This window comes from Rhagoletis zephyria, unplaced genomic scaffold (assembly GCF_001687245.7).
Source record: "Rhagoletis zephyria isolate East Lansing unplaced genomic scaffold, Rhagoletis_zephyria_1.1 Rzeph_scaffold_02626, whole genome shotgun sequence".
In the NCBI taxonomy this organism is placed as follows: domain Eukaryota; kingdom Metazoa; phylum Arthropoda; class Insecta; order Diptera; family Tephritidae; genus Rhagoletis; species Rhagoletis zephyria.
The window spans coordinates 60,478-75,598 of record NW_016159710.1 but is presented as its reverse complement, the minus strand read 5'-3'; the positions used below and the strand labels follow the sequence as shown (position 1 = coordinate 75,598).

The following is a 15,121-nucleotide window of genomic DNA, read 5'->3' as shown; positions in this document are numbered from 1 at the left end:
CGGCTAACATTTAATTTTGACTTCAGCTTGATTAAGTGTTCAAATTATGTTGAGCTTACATTGATAAACTGAAATTTAGCACACTCTTCAAAGCATCTCCATCTGCATGTGGTATGTGAGTACAGCTTTAATATCACTTCAGTCGCAAGGAGCTTGCATTATTTATTTACAAACGGTTTTTTCTCTTTTCGCTGTTTTATTAATTTTCCGGTGCATTTAGTGGGAATGAACTTTCTTTGAAAACCTAAAAGCAAAACAAAAACCAACTTTGTGCGTAATTCCTGGTGCAAAATTTCAAGTCTAAGGCGGGTGAAAAAAGATTCGATTCTTTTGAAATCGTATATTTTCACCTTATATGTACGTNGCTTTAATATCACTTCAGTCGCAAGGAGCTTGCATTATTTATTTACAAACAGTTTTTTCTCTTTTGCTGTTTTATTAATTTTCCGGTGCATTTAGTGGGAATGAACTTTCTTTGAAAACCTAAAAGCAAAACAAAAAACAACTTTGTGCGTAATTCCTGGTGCAAAATTGCAAGTCTAAGGCGGGTGAAAAAAGATTCGATTCTTTTGAAATCGCATATTTTCACCTCATATGCACGTATTTGCATACATAGATATTTTCCACTTCTTCTTCTACAAAACAAATGAACAAACACATTAATATCTCTGCTACTTATGGCCAATAAGCAGTTGCATGCAACAATAGACTATTTTAAGGTACAAATATATGCTGCACGTAAATATTTTTTACATATAATTGTATAAACATACATATGCATATACCCTAAGTATGTACATTTGGTAATTTATTTACAATTATGCAACTTCATATTTGTCTTCATCCATTTGGCTTCGATTTATTTAATTCAGTTTTTCCTTCAACGCCAATAATCCAATTGCATCTATCGTTTCCATGGTGTTGTTGTTCATTTCTACAATTTTCTTCGTTGCTAACGCGCAGTTACCATTTTGCTTTGGCACCACGCCATTCACACCATTCACCATAGCGGCATTGTTCAGCTTTTGACTTTGTGATTTCTTATAGCTGGCCATGTAGAAGTTCATGAAGAGGCAGAAGAAAATTGAAGCATTGAGTAACAGCAGGCAGGATATGAATTTCGAGAATTGGCATTGGGAGCTGACGAGAGCGCGGGTAGTGTGCACAATGCAGAGCACGAATTGAGCCTGAAATGGAAAGAAATAAAGAATAAGAAATAACGTAAGAAATTACTTTTCAAAAATTATGTATACGAAAAAATATTGCGAATTATGCAACAACTTAATAAACGGTTGCCTCTCATTTGTATATACATACATAAGATACTTATCATAACCAAGGCTTGAAAATTTTATTTTGTACACATATATCTGGCAATGTTGTTGGTTTTTGCATACATGTATTCGACTTACGTGCTCAGTTTTGTATATTTGACAACATTTCATACATTTTCGGGAAAAAGAGACGATAGAAATGCGTGAAACAAGGCGAATTCATACATGTGTTTTTATACTCCTGCTACCACCCTGTGTGAATTCGTGTTGATACAATGCAAGCATACATACCAACATACTGCTAGAGCTTGAAGAAACGCGAACAAATTTGGCGTTCATTAAGGCAAATTTTGTATATTTGATATTAGGTATGCCNGAAACGCGAACAAATTTGGCGTTCATTAAGGCAAATTTTGTATATTTGATTATCAAATTTTGATATTAGGTATGCCGAAACTTAAAACAAAAAGTTTGACTTTGAAAGAAGTTTCGGAAATTGTGACACTTGTGAAATGCTGAACACAAATATTTATTTATTTAAAAAAAAAACTTTGAGGTATTTTAGCCAGAAACCCTGTCTATGCCACAATTGCTAGCAAAAAAGATATATTACTTCCTGATGCCACATCTAGGGGAGAAGATGTATCGAAGTACTTCCTAGCAGAATTGAGTCAATTTAAACTAGGGACGGTTATCATCATAAGTAAAATAATTCAAATCAGAACTTAGTCATTATTTTATGATTTTTAATTTTTCGGTCAATGGAAGTAATTATTATTTGATTTTAATTTGTTCGACCACAAATAATGATTACACCATGCGACAAGAACCAAAAATGTTTAAAACACACGAGAAAATCAATATATTCACAAAACTAGGAGCCAAATATGAAATAACTGCGTTTTTAATTTTTCTCTCTGACGTCAGGCTTTTTTTTAGGACTTTAAAATTTCCTGGATATGATTGATTAAAAAAATTATTTAAAAGATTTAGTGCATTGTAGGGTAACAATATGGGTATCAGTTAAAAGGAAAAAATCTGTAGAATTTACAAAAAAATTAATTGTTTGTTGCACCAAGACAATTAAATGTGTAAAATGTCCTTTTAAAACTTTATCCCGACGTCAGAGAGAAAAACTAAAAACGCAGTTTTACTATATTTGGTCCCCAGTTTTGTGAATATATCGATTTTTTCGTGTGTGAAATTGACTGTCGCACGGTGTTATAATGAGATAATAATTAAATATTATTGAATTTTATTTTCCACTTAAAAATAATGATTTTTCATAAAATTTGAAAGGCCATACAGACGCAACCATGATAAAAAGAGGGTAGTCTCAAAAAACAACTTTTTGACGGATACTGAGATTTTTGAAGCTTCATAATTTGTTCATGTTGCTAGCAGCGTTACCATATTGTTGACATTTAAAAATAAATTAGGGAACTTTGAGAATTTCTTTCACAGTAAATTTGTGCAAATATTTTAGTCTTCTTAGACGAAACCAAACAAGTCTAGTACATGATATATATATATGTACATATAAAGAATGCAATTTTACTTCGAATTACAATGGATAATGGCATGCCTTTCCCAAAAAAAACCAACGTTTTACAATTTTTTCCTCGATAGTAACATTTGGATTGTACAATGAATTTCTTTTTAAATTTGGACTTGTTAATTTTTCACCTTTAGTTTCAATAAATTTCGAGTTCAAATGCTCCAGAATATTCAAAAAAATCAGAATTTAGTTTATAAATACCTACTTTCAGATATGAAATTAACGAAAGTATAATTATTATCTGTCCCTTCACTCATCCTGAAACCGAATTGCGTCAGACCCATTTTCGGCACAAGGTAACCTGCGAAATTCTCCAGCCCATCAAACTCGATATCGTTAAGTGGACTTATGTTTTCGAGAAAGTCTTTTACTTCATGCTCTTCTGCAAGCTATTTAAAAAATTAAGACCTAAATAATCGTAGAGACGGAAACCAATTTTTACCTCCACTCCTCCTCTACGGATATTGGAATGACGTTAATTTCTCGAAAGATATTTTGGCTCAGCAACTCATCGTTTACTTGCAATAACAATAATTAATTATTAATTAATGCTAATATCCGTGGTGGCAAAATGTTGAGAACATACAAGCCGCAGGCCTCAAGCCATTTTGGTCTCACAAAAGGAAGCGCTGGAAATGAAAAAAATTGCATACCGTCCTCCTTGCAGTGGTATCTGGTATTTTTGCAGCTTCCAAATGCGCAACTCATTTTTATTTTTTATAATTTTTTCAGATTATTTCATTTTTTCCTTTGCCGATCAAAATATTTTCAGAAAAAAAAATTATTACAATTTTCAAGCTGGTAGCTTGATTTTGATGAAAATATCATAATCTCAGCCAAAGTCAGATGGCTAACATGACTGCTGCGTCATTAAGTGAAACTACCTTCTTTTTTCTACCATGGACGCGACCAGCTGAAATATTGACCTCAAAATTTGCGATTTAAACCTTTTATTAGGGTGTCGCTAGCTTTTAAGGTTTTTGAATAATCTTTATTCTTATGTGAAAAAAACCAAAATATTAATTATTATCTTTGATTAAAAAAATTAAAATCAAATATTAATTAGTATTTTTAATTTTCATTTATTTATTCGTCTACAGAGCTATTCTTACATTAACTAAAAATTTTAAAAAGGTCTAATTTGAATTTATGCATGCTCTGGTTGAAAATTAGCTCTAGTGTAAGGTTATTCCATGAACGAATACATCTTGCAAGAGGCTTGTAATAATGGTAATTCGTTTTATGTACTAGATAATTTGGAAAAGGGCGAACGCGCCGTAACTCGCAAATAGGAGCGTAACGATATATCAGCACAGTTTATTCTTGAATTGACCACATTATATACAAATGAAATCGAAAAATATATTCTTTTTTTTGTCAATGTTATTGTGGCTTATTAACAAAAATAAGTCTGATAACGAGATGTGGTGATCTCCAAACTAGCTGCTATAACTTCTACCGCCTAGACTTTGTTGCTTTTTAAATTTTTCCTAATAAACAATCGTGGTACAAAGCTCAATAAAAATATTAAAAATAGATTATTCTTTCGTATCGTTCGTTTTGCAGACCAAGCAATTTACGTCATACCACGTAGTTAGGCAAACCATAAGGCCATTGTAATCTACATAATGCAAACCTTATTAAAACTTGTTGCGCCTTTTCGATCTTATTCCGGTGGCTTTATAAAACGAGTTCCAAATTATGCAACAATAATTAAGTGTCACTAGATCGGGGAAATCTTTAGTATTTCTGCGTATGAAGCCGGTCATTGAGAATGCTTTTGTTGCTATTAAGTCGTCATATGGTGTTAATATAAATTTTGAATCAAAGATTATACCCAGATCCTTAATCGTATCGTTTCGGTACAATTTGGTTATTGGTTAAGTTCGAAAAATAAAATTTATTGCAGGCTACCGTAGGACGTACGAATTCAAATATGTGAGAATAATTAAGATTGTTTTACGACACTTAAAAAATGTTGATTTATTTGGTTAAAATGAAAAAATTAAAAATAATTTTTTCTGTCCCTGATTTAAACTTTGTCCAACTACATCTACGGATGTGGAAAGGAGTTTTTCGAATTATTCAACAATTTCGGTCTTATATGTACGTAGTATTACATTTGGCAAATACGAGACATTGAGCGTTAAGCGATGGCATCGCTTTCATATTTGGAATGAGCTTTAACTATGCTAATCGTAGGTAATCGCGTGCGTCATCTGCCTTTGCTATTGCTGGGAAAAATGATTATTTCATATTTAATAGCATATTCAAAAAAGATTATTTAATATAAACTTTGTCAATGTGTCTCCACGCGAATACTACAAAAAATATAATTTTTTGTACAAAAAAAAATAATTAATAATAAAAATAAATATTGCACTCAAATTCAATTTGCGTGACAGAGTAAATGCTTTTCTAATTGTATGAAATGTGTTTTTTAAACTGAAATTTAAGAAACTCAAATATTCTCACAATTATCATCAAAAGGAGTCATTATTTAGTAAAATTCGAAGGCTAGCATGTCATTTAACGACTGTGGGATATGGAGTGAAATCAAAAGCTGGAAAATTCCCCATAATTTAATATAAACGAACATTATGGTGAACAATTTATTTTGTGAGCATCAATTTAAAGAGTTGTGTGTTTTGGAACTAAAATAATATTATTTTCTTTTTCCATAGAGATAGTTAAGCCCAACCATATCATTGTCGTATGGCAGTCAGTATTATATTTAACACTGTTATTGTTATTGATTTTCTAACTGAAGCAAATATTGTTATATGTACGAGTATGTCATATTATTGCCGACATGTTAATCGATATATATACCGATCTTATATATTCGATATTCTAAAAACCATCGCTGTTTCAACAGTTAATATATTGGTAGTTTTTTATGTTTTAAATCCTGATAGCTGCAATGTACTTTTTGTGGTTTATGCTTGCTTCTCAGCCTTATACTCGCCAAGTTCGTTGCTCAAGTCTTTTGTTTTGCATGGAATCCAGGCATATGTATGTATGTCAATATGAGTGTCAGACATAAGAGGTTGGAGAAGGTTGCCACCTTTAATAATTTGAATGAATTATTACAATATGGTCATCAATCGGGATATATGCATTGCAACAGAGAAGTTTAAGAAAGTTTTAATTTGAAAATATTTTGAAGGGGGGTTAAACAAATTGTAAAATATGCTATGTTTATTTAAAAAAAAAATAAAAAATAAAAATACGAAAAAGACCTGTTAGTTTCTTTAACAGCCCATTTCAAGAAAACAATTTAATTTAATTTTATATGGAAATTGACAGAAATTAAGAAATCATGCTCAATTTAAATTGCTAGTGAAACCGGCCGTAAGAATTTGAGCTTTCTTATTTTTGCGAAGCTTTAGAGCTTCCAGAGTAATTTTCACAAGAAAAATATTTGAAATTTTACTATGAAAATATTTTTAAAAATTTCCACTAGCTCGCAAACAAAAGTAAATTTGAAAAAATACTTCGTTTTGTATTTTGAATCAGTAACAGAAATTTTACAAACCATAAGAATTATATGTGGAGATGTGTAATTTGCATATGAGTATCTACTATGCTTATGGTTCGTTTATACATTTTCGCGATCGTTTCTCAAGTTTTTTCTCTTTGGTTTGTTTTAAATAAAACTGTATGAAGATAGTTTTTGTCTTTTGGTTCTAAAAAAAAAAATCTTGTTCGATTTCGATGCTTGAGAGATGTCCCGATTTTCGGCCATAAAAATCTGGTCAACGTAACTATGTTCGTCATTAAATTTTCTACTTCCCNCAGAGTAATTTTCACAAGAAAAATATTTGAAATTTTACTATGAAAATATTCTTAAAAATTTACACTAGCTCGCAAACAAAAGTAAATTGGAAAAAATACTTCGTTTTGTATTTTGAATCAGTAACAGATATTTTACAAACCATAAGAATTATATGTGGAGATGTGTAATTTGCATATGAGTATCTACTATGCTTATGGTTTGTTTATACATTTTCGCGATCGTTTTTCAAGTTTTTTCTCTTTGGTTTGTTTTAAATAAAACTGTATGAAGATAGTTTTAGTCTTTTTATTCTAAAAAAAAAAAAATCTTGTTCGATTTCGATGCTTGAGAGGTGTCCCGATTTTCGGCCACAAAAATCTGGTCAACGTAACTATGTTCGTCATTAAATTTTTTACTTCCCTTTTTTTTTGTTTACATTTGTAGCTTTAATTTCATGCCTATATTAATATTTATAAATACCATGCTAAATTTAGTTCTAAACAAGTTATCGTTTCTGGGTTAACGGGTAACTGCGTTTTATTAGATGCTGTGTTTTTTCACAAAGAAGCTTGTTATACACATACATACATACAATTTATTAAGCGTATTTACGATTGGACGCTTCGATTTGAAACCAGTTTTACGGCCTATCTTTGGAGCTAAGTAAGAGTATTCAATTAAGAGAAAACTATGAATATAAAATTAGAATTAGAATGACTTTTCTACTTCCGCGTCTGGGGTCAATGTTTGCGAAGCATATAATCTTGGCAAGGTTACGCTAAACATCTCGAATCAATTTTTATGTTGTGCTTTTATGTGTTTCTTATAATACATTAAAATATTATTTTGCAGAGTTCGGAAGTAACAGCTGGCTATGGCGGATAACTATTAAATACTTTAATTACATTTTTAAATAAGATTTTATTGATTCCACTAGTTAGTTGTTCTGCTCATTTCATATCCTATTTTGGTGATCTCTCCAATTAAACAAAACTAGTTAGTATTGCTTATTCTCATGTTGATTTTCTTAAATATTCACCATCTTTTTCAAGTTACTTGTAGTAACTCCCAGTGACGCAGCTCAAATTTGTTTTTTCTTTTATTGGTTAAGAAACTAACGGTAAAAGAAAAAAATAAAAATAAAAAAACAAAAAGGTTGTAATGTGTAATCTAACAGCATTATTGTGAAGGACGTGTCAAGGTGTGAAAACACATTTCTATATACATATCTGCATGCACGTGTACTAGGCTGGTCTTTAAAATATTAAAATCTAAATTTTGTGTGAGACACTCCCTTATTTTTTTANGAAAACACATTTCTATATACATATCTGCATGCACGTGTACTAGGCTGGTCCTTAAAATATTAAAATCTAAATTTTGTGTGAGACACTCCCTTTTTTTTTTTTTTGTATGTACGAAATTGGAGCTTCCACGAAATTTCGAAATTTCTCAGTTTTTAGGGGTCGCTTCCACCGTTTGGAATACTTAAGATCTCATAAATTAGACATATTACAATTAGGAACACAAACAAGAAAAACCTAGAGTGCGCATGTATTAGGTTGGATAGCTGTTGACCATACGCACAATGCCCCATATTCATATTTACCAGAAAACAAGCTTTCAGCATCCAAAATCTGAGTATAGCGACCAAATTTATTTTCTCAAATGGTTGAAAATGTATCGTTTTTTTGCCCATATTTGCTTGGTCTGCTGTTTTCAACTAATATGAGCCAAAGAAAAAATAAATTTTCAAAATTTGGAGAATAAAAATTCGGCCGCTACACTGAGTTCTTTTGGATCCTGAAAACTTGTTTTCTCGAGAACACGAATTGATCTAGTAAATCTGAAAATGAGGCATTGTTCGTATGGCCAACAGCTATTAAACCTGATATATGCGCACTCTTTGTGTTCCACACGTGTTATTGAAGACTGTTCTTATATCGACGGCTGAGTGGAAAATCGATCTATCTCGGCAGCCGGTTTGAAAACGCTCTATATCAGAAAACGTTTAAAGAACGTGTACTTCAGAATTTTGTTGCAGAACTCGCTTTTTCAGAATTTGAATGAAAACCACAAATATTGAAAATATTTTGATATATTGCATTTTTGACCTGCTGAGATAGTACATTTTTGAAACGAATTCTGAAATAAGGCGTTTTCAATAAAATTCTGAGATAGGATTGGGCTTTTTCGAGATGACTGCCGATATGGGTCGATCTTCCACTCAGCTCAGATTGATCATGCAATATTAAGCATTAAAGGCGGTCATTTAAGTATTTTCGAAATAAGTGCAATATTTATCAAATGTTTCCTAAGTAACACCGCATTACCATTGATTATCTTGAAAAAATACCAATTAACGAATCTATAGCTGAGAATATCAGCCGTGTTCTAACAAAGTCACAAAGCTTAGCTCATCACTACTGTGGGCTAAGTATGGACTTCTTGAGCTCAAAATGAATTTTTTTTTCTATGCGCAGGTTTTTAAGAAAATAATAGTATTGTGCCCTTTGAGGTGTTATTTAATTTTTTGCTAAACGGACAAGTTCGATCGATACAACAAGTACAATAAAAATACGCGTCAACAGACATACAATCCATTTTAGCTGCTCAAATCAAAATAGTCTCAAATTTTCGAGATTAAAAAAAAAAGTTTATAAGTATTGTATTTTTCAACCCCTATTAGCGACGTATAAAAATTTGTTTGACATTTTTTTATTTTACGTGGATGTCTTTATTTTGTACATAGAACTCTATAAGGGGTGTCCCAAATAAAATTTTGCTTTTGATATTTTAAGGAACACCCTAATGTGTACGTATGAATGTGTGTGTGTGTGTGTGTGTGTGTGTGTGTGTGTGTATACGTATTTAGGAATGGTGGTTTTTCAAACAGTCAGCTGAAATAAAAAGTAGTATTTTTTCTGCAACAGAGTGCAAGGAACTTTGCTACAACTTTTTCATTCTGTTATTAAACACGTATGTATGTACATACACATATTACATATATGTATACATAGCAAGTGACTTGCAAGAACCTATGCCAGTGTGTTCCATAAACTATTGATGACGCCAAATTATCAATAAAATCGCAAATTGCGTAACGTAAAACTTTTTGTTATGTATGAAAGATTTGTTTATGAAAATGCATTTAAAATTGAAAATAACATTGCCAGCCATCAATGAATCAGAGACACATTATCATTGATTGAAATGTCAGTTAGATACCCATATAATAGAGTAATTATAGGGAGATAATATATCTAGGCCTATTAAGAGCTTCACAGTCATGCGTTACATATGTATTCAAATCTTTCCTATTATTCGCCTTACGACCTGCACTGTACAAAATGGGGTATAAATATGTCTAGCCATTGCTTCAATACTCTGTAAGGAGTACTCAGTGACTATTTTGACATCATGCCTACTGAGGTTTTCCGCGATGATTTTTCTAGCAGAACCAAAACGCTATGCGAATTTCGGCGCACGGAGCGATGCCGTCGGGTGATATTCGCCGCAATATTTCGCCCAGTTAAACCGAACAGAAACAAAATTCGCATTAGTTGAACGACAAATAAAAAATATAAAAATACAAAACGAAAACGAAAAGATGAATCACCAAATTTTGCCATTCTAATTCTTGCTGTAAAAAAAGCCAAAGCTACTTTTCTACTAAGAGCTGATTTTGTGACCACCAGCAGCGGCAAGATTAAAAATAAATCTATTCTCGCCGACGAAGTTCTCTCAACGATCTGATTCCCTTTGTACGTTTAGCCTGTCTGCCATCTTCTGAGTTCGTTCAGTAAATATGAGTAATTTTTTCATTCATACAAAATAAGTAAGTAGTTACACTTTACGGGCTCCTATCGCAACATTTATAGAAATAGCGTAGGCCTCAGCGTAAAATACAGAGTAGTCCCTCCACATGTCGGTGCAAAAAATTTATTTGGGTAGCAAACTGTAACTTCCAGGACAGTCGGTATACCAGATATGATTACACTGTCCAACAAATCGCTTTTTATCAAAGACTTTTTTTTGCTGATTACGAATCCGTAAGAGTAAGGTTTGTCTTCTCCAGCTCTAGATTTTGAAAAAAAAAAACGTGGTCAAAGTGTCAAAAATTCGCGGTTTTCCAATATTTGAAAAGAAGAAAGTGAAAGAATCTTCTACTTAGGTTTAAATTAACGCTAAAACAATCGACTACTATCCCAGAAAATATTACCCCAGCAAATTGACCTAATACTTAATTTTTTCAAATTATTGCTGCTTTTCCACAATAAGTTTTTCATTAAAAATGGCCTCAAGCTTAATAAAAATTGTTGAATTTAATATTTCTTTATAAAATCCTGGCTAGCTATACAACAAGCACCGTATAAATCCCCTTTTCAAACTTTATACAAAAATTATAAAAATTTGACAAACTTTCACCAAATTTGTAAACTTTTTATTCAGAATATTTAGAAAAATTTCTGGTAGGCAGTTTTATATCCCATTCAATTTTAGGATAATAAAGCGCAAGTTTCAAGTGGCCAGAAATAAATTGTTGTCAATTTTTTTTGTTGACGATGCTAGGCATTTTCTTCCATATAAAAAAATTGTCGAGCACACTTTGTATAGGAAAAAATTCGTGAGCAAAAGAATTCTTAAAAATTCTTGAATTGAAACTTGCGCTTTATCATCCTAAAATTTAATGACCTACAAAATTGCATACCAGAAATTTTTCTAAAAATTCTGAATAAAAAGTTTATAAATTTGGGGAAAATTTGTCGAATTTTTGTATAAAGTTTGAAAAGGGGATTTTTATTGTATTTATTATATAGCTAGCCAGCTATACAAAAAAATATTAAACATAAAATAAACCATAGAAATATAGCCAAAACTCTTCAAAGTAAGGCGAGTCTGTTCTAATGACCACCAGCGTGTAAATGCATATAAATTGAAGACTCGTGCAAATGTGCAGGCGAAACGATTACACTACTAAGAATGGTATGACGTGTAATATGCGGAGTGCCTTAGAGCTCCGTACTTGGTTTTAGTTTACTTTTAATTTATTTGTTCTATTTACCCTCATAAACCGGAAAATGACGGGTATAAATTGCCAAGAGTTTAACATCCATGACAGGCTATCCAGTTCAACATCAGTTATTTGGAAATATCTAATTTATTAAAATTCGTACTAATCTTATATATTATTAAGTGGGCGTGAGAATAATTGACATGTTTTTTTTTCATCCACTACTACACAATTGAAAAGACTAACGTTAATTTTAGCTAGTGTTGTTATTTGTATTCTTGTGACAGCTGGTTGTCAATAAATCAAAAACACTGAATTTTCACGCCTCCTAAATATATAAGACATTTGTTTGGTAATTTTCAAAACCCTAAATCTTTTTAAAATAATGTAGTTCACTTATACTTAAGCACAAGCGTCTATGACTTATTATTGTACGGTAAGTATTGTATGCAATAATTACTACTTGAAGTGGAATATTTACGAAATTTCTAAAAAATTATTTCATCTTAAAGCAGAGATTGATATTGATAAGATTTCTCAAGTTCCAGGCGCTAATTTTCTGTTTTGCTATTTTATACAGTGACTCAAAGAAGTGACCACATATTGATTTTTTTTTTTTAAATATTCATAATATTTTTCTATTTATGCTTTTTTTTTAATTTGCTTTAACCAAAACCATATTAATCACAGTTTCAAACTTAATAAAAAATTTAAAATTTTAAATCTGAATCTTAAAAATATTTTTGGGTATGCAGTTTTATAGTGCACACAATTTTAGTTTTATTTTTTGAAGTGCAAGTTTCAAACTGCTAAAAATTCCGCATTCGAGCATTTTTTTGTGACAGATTTTTGCAATTTTTCCATATAAACATGAATTTCTTATGAAATCTAATGCGGGAGACCGTCTGCAACCAAATTTCAAAAAATCAAGGCCAGTTTTTATAAATTGCACTTGTTACGGAAAAACCAACGCAAAAGCAGTCTCCAAAAAAATTCCCAAAAATTAACGCAATTTTTTAGCCGGTTGAAATTTGCACTTCATTAGACTAAAATTGTATGGGATATAAATCTGCATACCCAAAAATGGTCAAAGATTCAGATTAAAAAGTTGAAATTTTGATGAAAATTTGTTGAAATTTCCTAAATTTTGTAATTTTGATTAAAGCTTGTACGGTAGTTTTATAGAATATTAACAAAAAAGTTTAGCTCGAAAAGCATTACGAATATTTAAAATAAATCAACACGTACAATATATGTTTGAGTCACAGTATAAATATTTTAAAAATGCCAGCTAAGGAAATCGTTGTGCCATTGGCCAACAGCTTAATCGCTGGCAGTGTTTTGCCAAACTTGAATGCAACCTATTTCGCGATGTGTGTGAGCATGGCTGTCATGTTGCAAGTGCACTCCAACTACTTCACGCCACAACGCTCAGCCACAAGTCTTGCCACTCCACTCACTTGGCATACTAGTATGCGCTCACGTGTTGCAGTGAAGTAGCTCGAGAGACAAACAAAACAAGAAACAAAAAAAAAAACACTGGCAATCTAACTTCCACAGTGTTTCTTATGTTGCCCCTTTCTGGTTCTTTTTTTCTGCAGTCAATTGTTTTTTTGAATCGCAATGCCAACGTAAAGCACAGCACAAATGTATTGAAACAACTGTTACTGTTGCTACTACAAATATGTACCGTTAGTGACTGTGTAATAGGTTGACCGGTCTGGTCCAGTCCAGTCTAGTGTCTGTCAAGTGCTTTCGTTCGAGCAAAACTCACTTTCAGTTGCACGCCACAATCTTATGTAGCGGTTGACTATTCCCATCAGCGGCTAGAAAAAAATCAAAAAACGACCGTAAAACCGGCGGAACACACTCGACATCAATATTTTTTTTTGTCGTTGTTTTTTTTCTATCTTCTTTAAGTTTCGCTTTTGGCTTCTTTTATATCTAACTTTTTTTAATTTTTGTATTTCCTTTTCTACCTGCATTTCATTGCTGCCATGCAATTGCCTTACCATTGGCGATCGCAGTTGTTGCACTGGAGTTGCAGTCTAGGGGCGCAATAGTTGCCAGTAACATTGCATTGCATGCTGTTGTTTTTGGTGCCGCTGCACATCAATTTGTGTTGCTGTGTTAATCGAAAAATTGCTGTTGGTTTAGCTTAAATGTATGTATGTACATATGTATATGCATATTTTTGTTTACTGGTGGTGCCGCTGCAGTCGTCGCCGTTTTGCTTCGTTGACCAATGAATTGCTTTGTAGGTCACAAGCACACATGCATACGAACTGATGCTCACTGGCAATTCAACTTGAATGCAGTGCTACTCAAGTGGCGTAGAACGAAGGTTCATTGCTTGTGTGTATGTATGTATACATATGTAGATATAAGAGCTCACTTGTACATACCTCATACGTAAACAAGCAATTTTTAAGAATATACATACATACATGTTCGAGTGATTGACTCGGTTTTTCCGCACCGGTTTTAGTCGGCTTTTTGGGGCGGTGTTTTTTTCTGAAATCGTGATTTTTGAATATATCGAATAAACCGATGTTTTGTTATCGAATAAACCCTGTTTTTCATTTAGAATATTTCCACCTTTACATCTTAATATTCACCGTAAATTCATTAAATTTTCTTTTTTTATGTTGAAACCGTTAACGAATCTTGCTCTTAAATACAATCAATAAATTTTAAAAATTCTATTCTATTTTCCATTTTAATTTCCGATTAATGCCGAATTTCCACTAGGCATTGAAATGACAAAAAAATGTAATGTAATGTAATGTAATGAAAAATTCCATGTGGACATAGTAAATTTAAAGACTATTCTTCTATTTTTTTAGTCCCCAACTTTGTCATTGCAATTTTTGCCATTTAATGCCTAGTGGAGGTCCAGCATAACTGTAAGCGCTATCCAAATGCAAAAAATAAAACAAATATCCGGCATAACCGGTTTTTTCTGAATTTATGTAAATCTTAAGAACCGTGTTTTTTAATTGCCTTTTTTCGAGTAACCTAAAAACCGGTTTTTGGAAAAAAGTAAAATAATCGATCACCCTTACACATGTTTATGCATTTTTGCAAAGCGCGTTGTTAGTAGAAAAATTGCGTTTATTACTTTATTATTTTATTGCACACATTTTACTACAAGGTACTACCTTTTAACACTTGCATGTATATGCTCATGTAAGAATAGCATATACATTAAGGTGGTCCTTAAAAATATCAACAGCTTAATTTGGTATTTGGTATTTATTTTGTTATACGTCAAAAAATAACGACACCCACAAAAATTTCAAAATTGAAAAAAAGGGTGTGAAAAAATTAATATTTTTTAAACCTTAACATTTGAAAAAAATTTGCCTTTCACCATTTTCAGTAGAGTGCAAAAGTTTATGCAGAAAACAAAGCCTAAAATATGTATGCACCACCCTAGTATAAGCAAAATAAATTAATTTGTATACATTTTGTTTATAGTTAAGGCTTCGATTTTC

At 31.8% G+C, this 15,121-nt stretch overlaps 1 pseudogene; it reads right to left on the bottom strand.

Annotated features, from left to right (window-relative positions):
• Positions 1-540: 540 nt before the first annotated feature.
• Positions 541-15,121, bottom strand: part of LOC108367306 (elongation of very long chain fatty acids protein 1-like) — a 58,101-nt pseudogene continuing 43,520 nt past the window's right edge.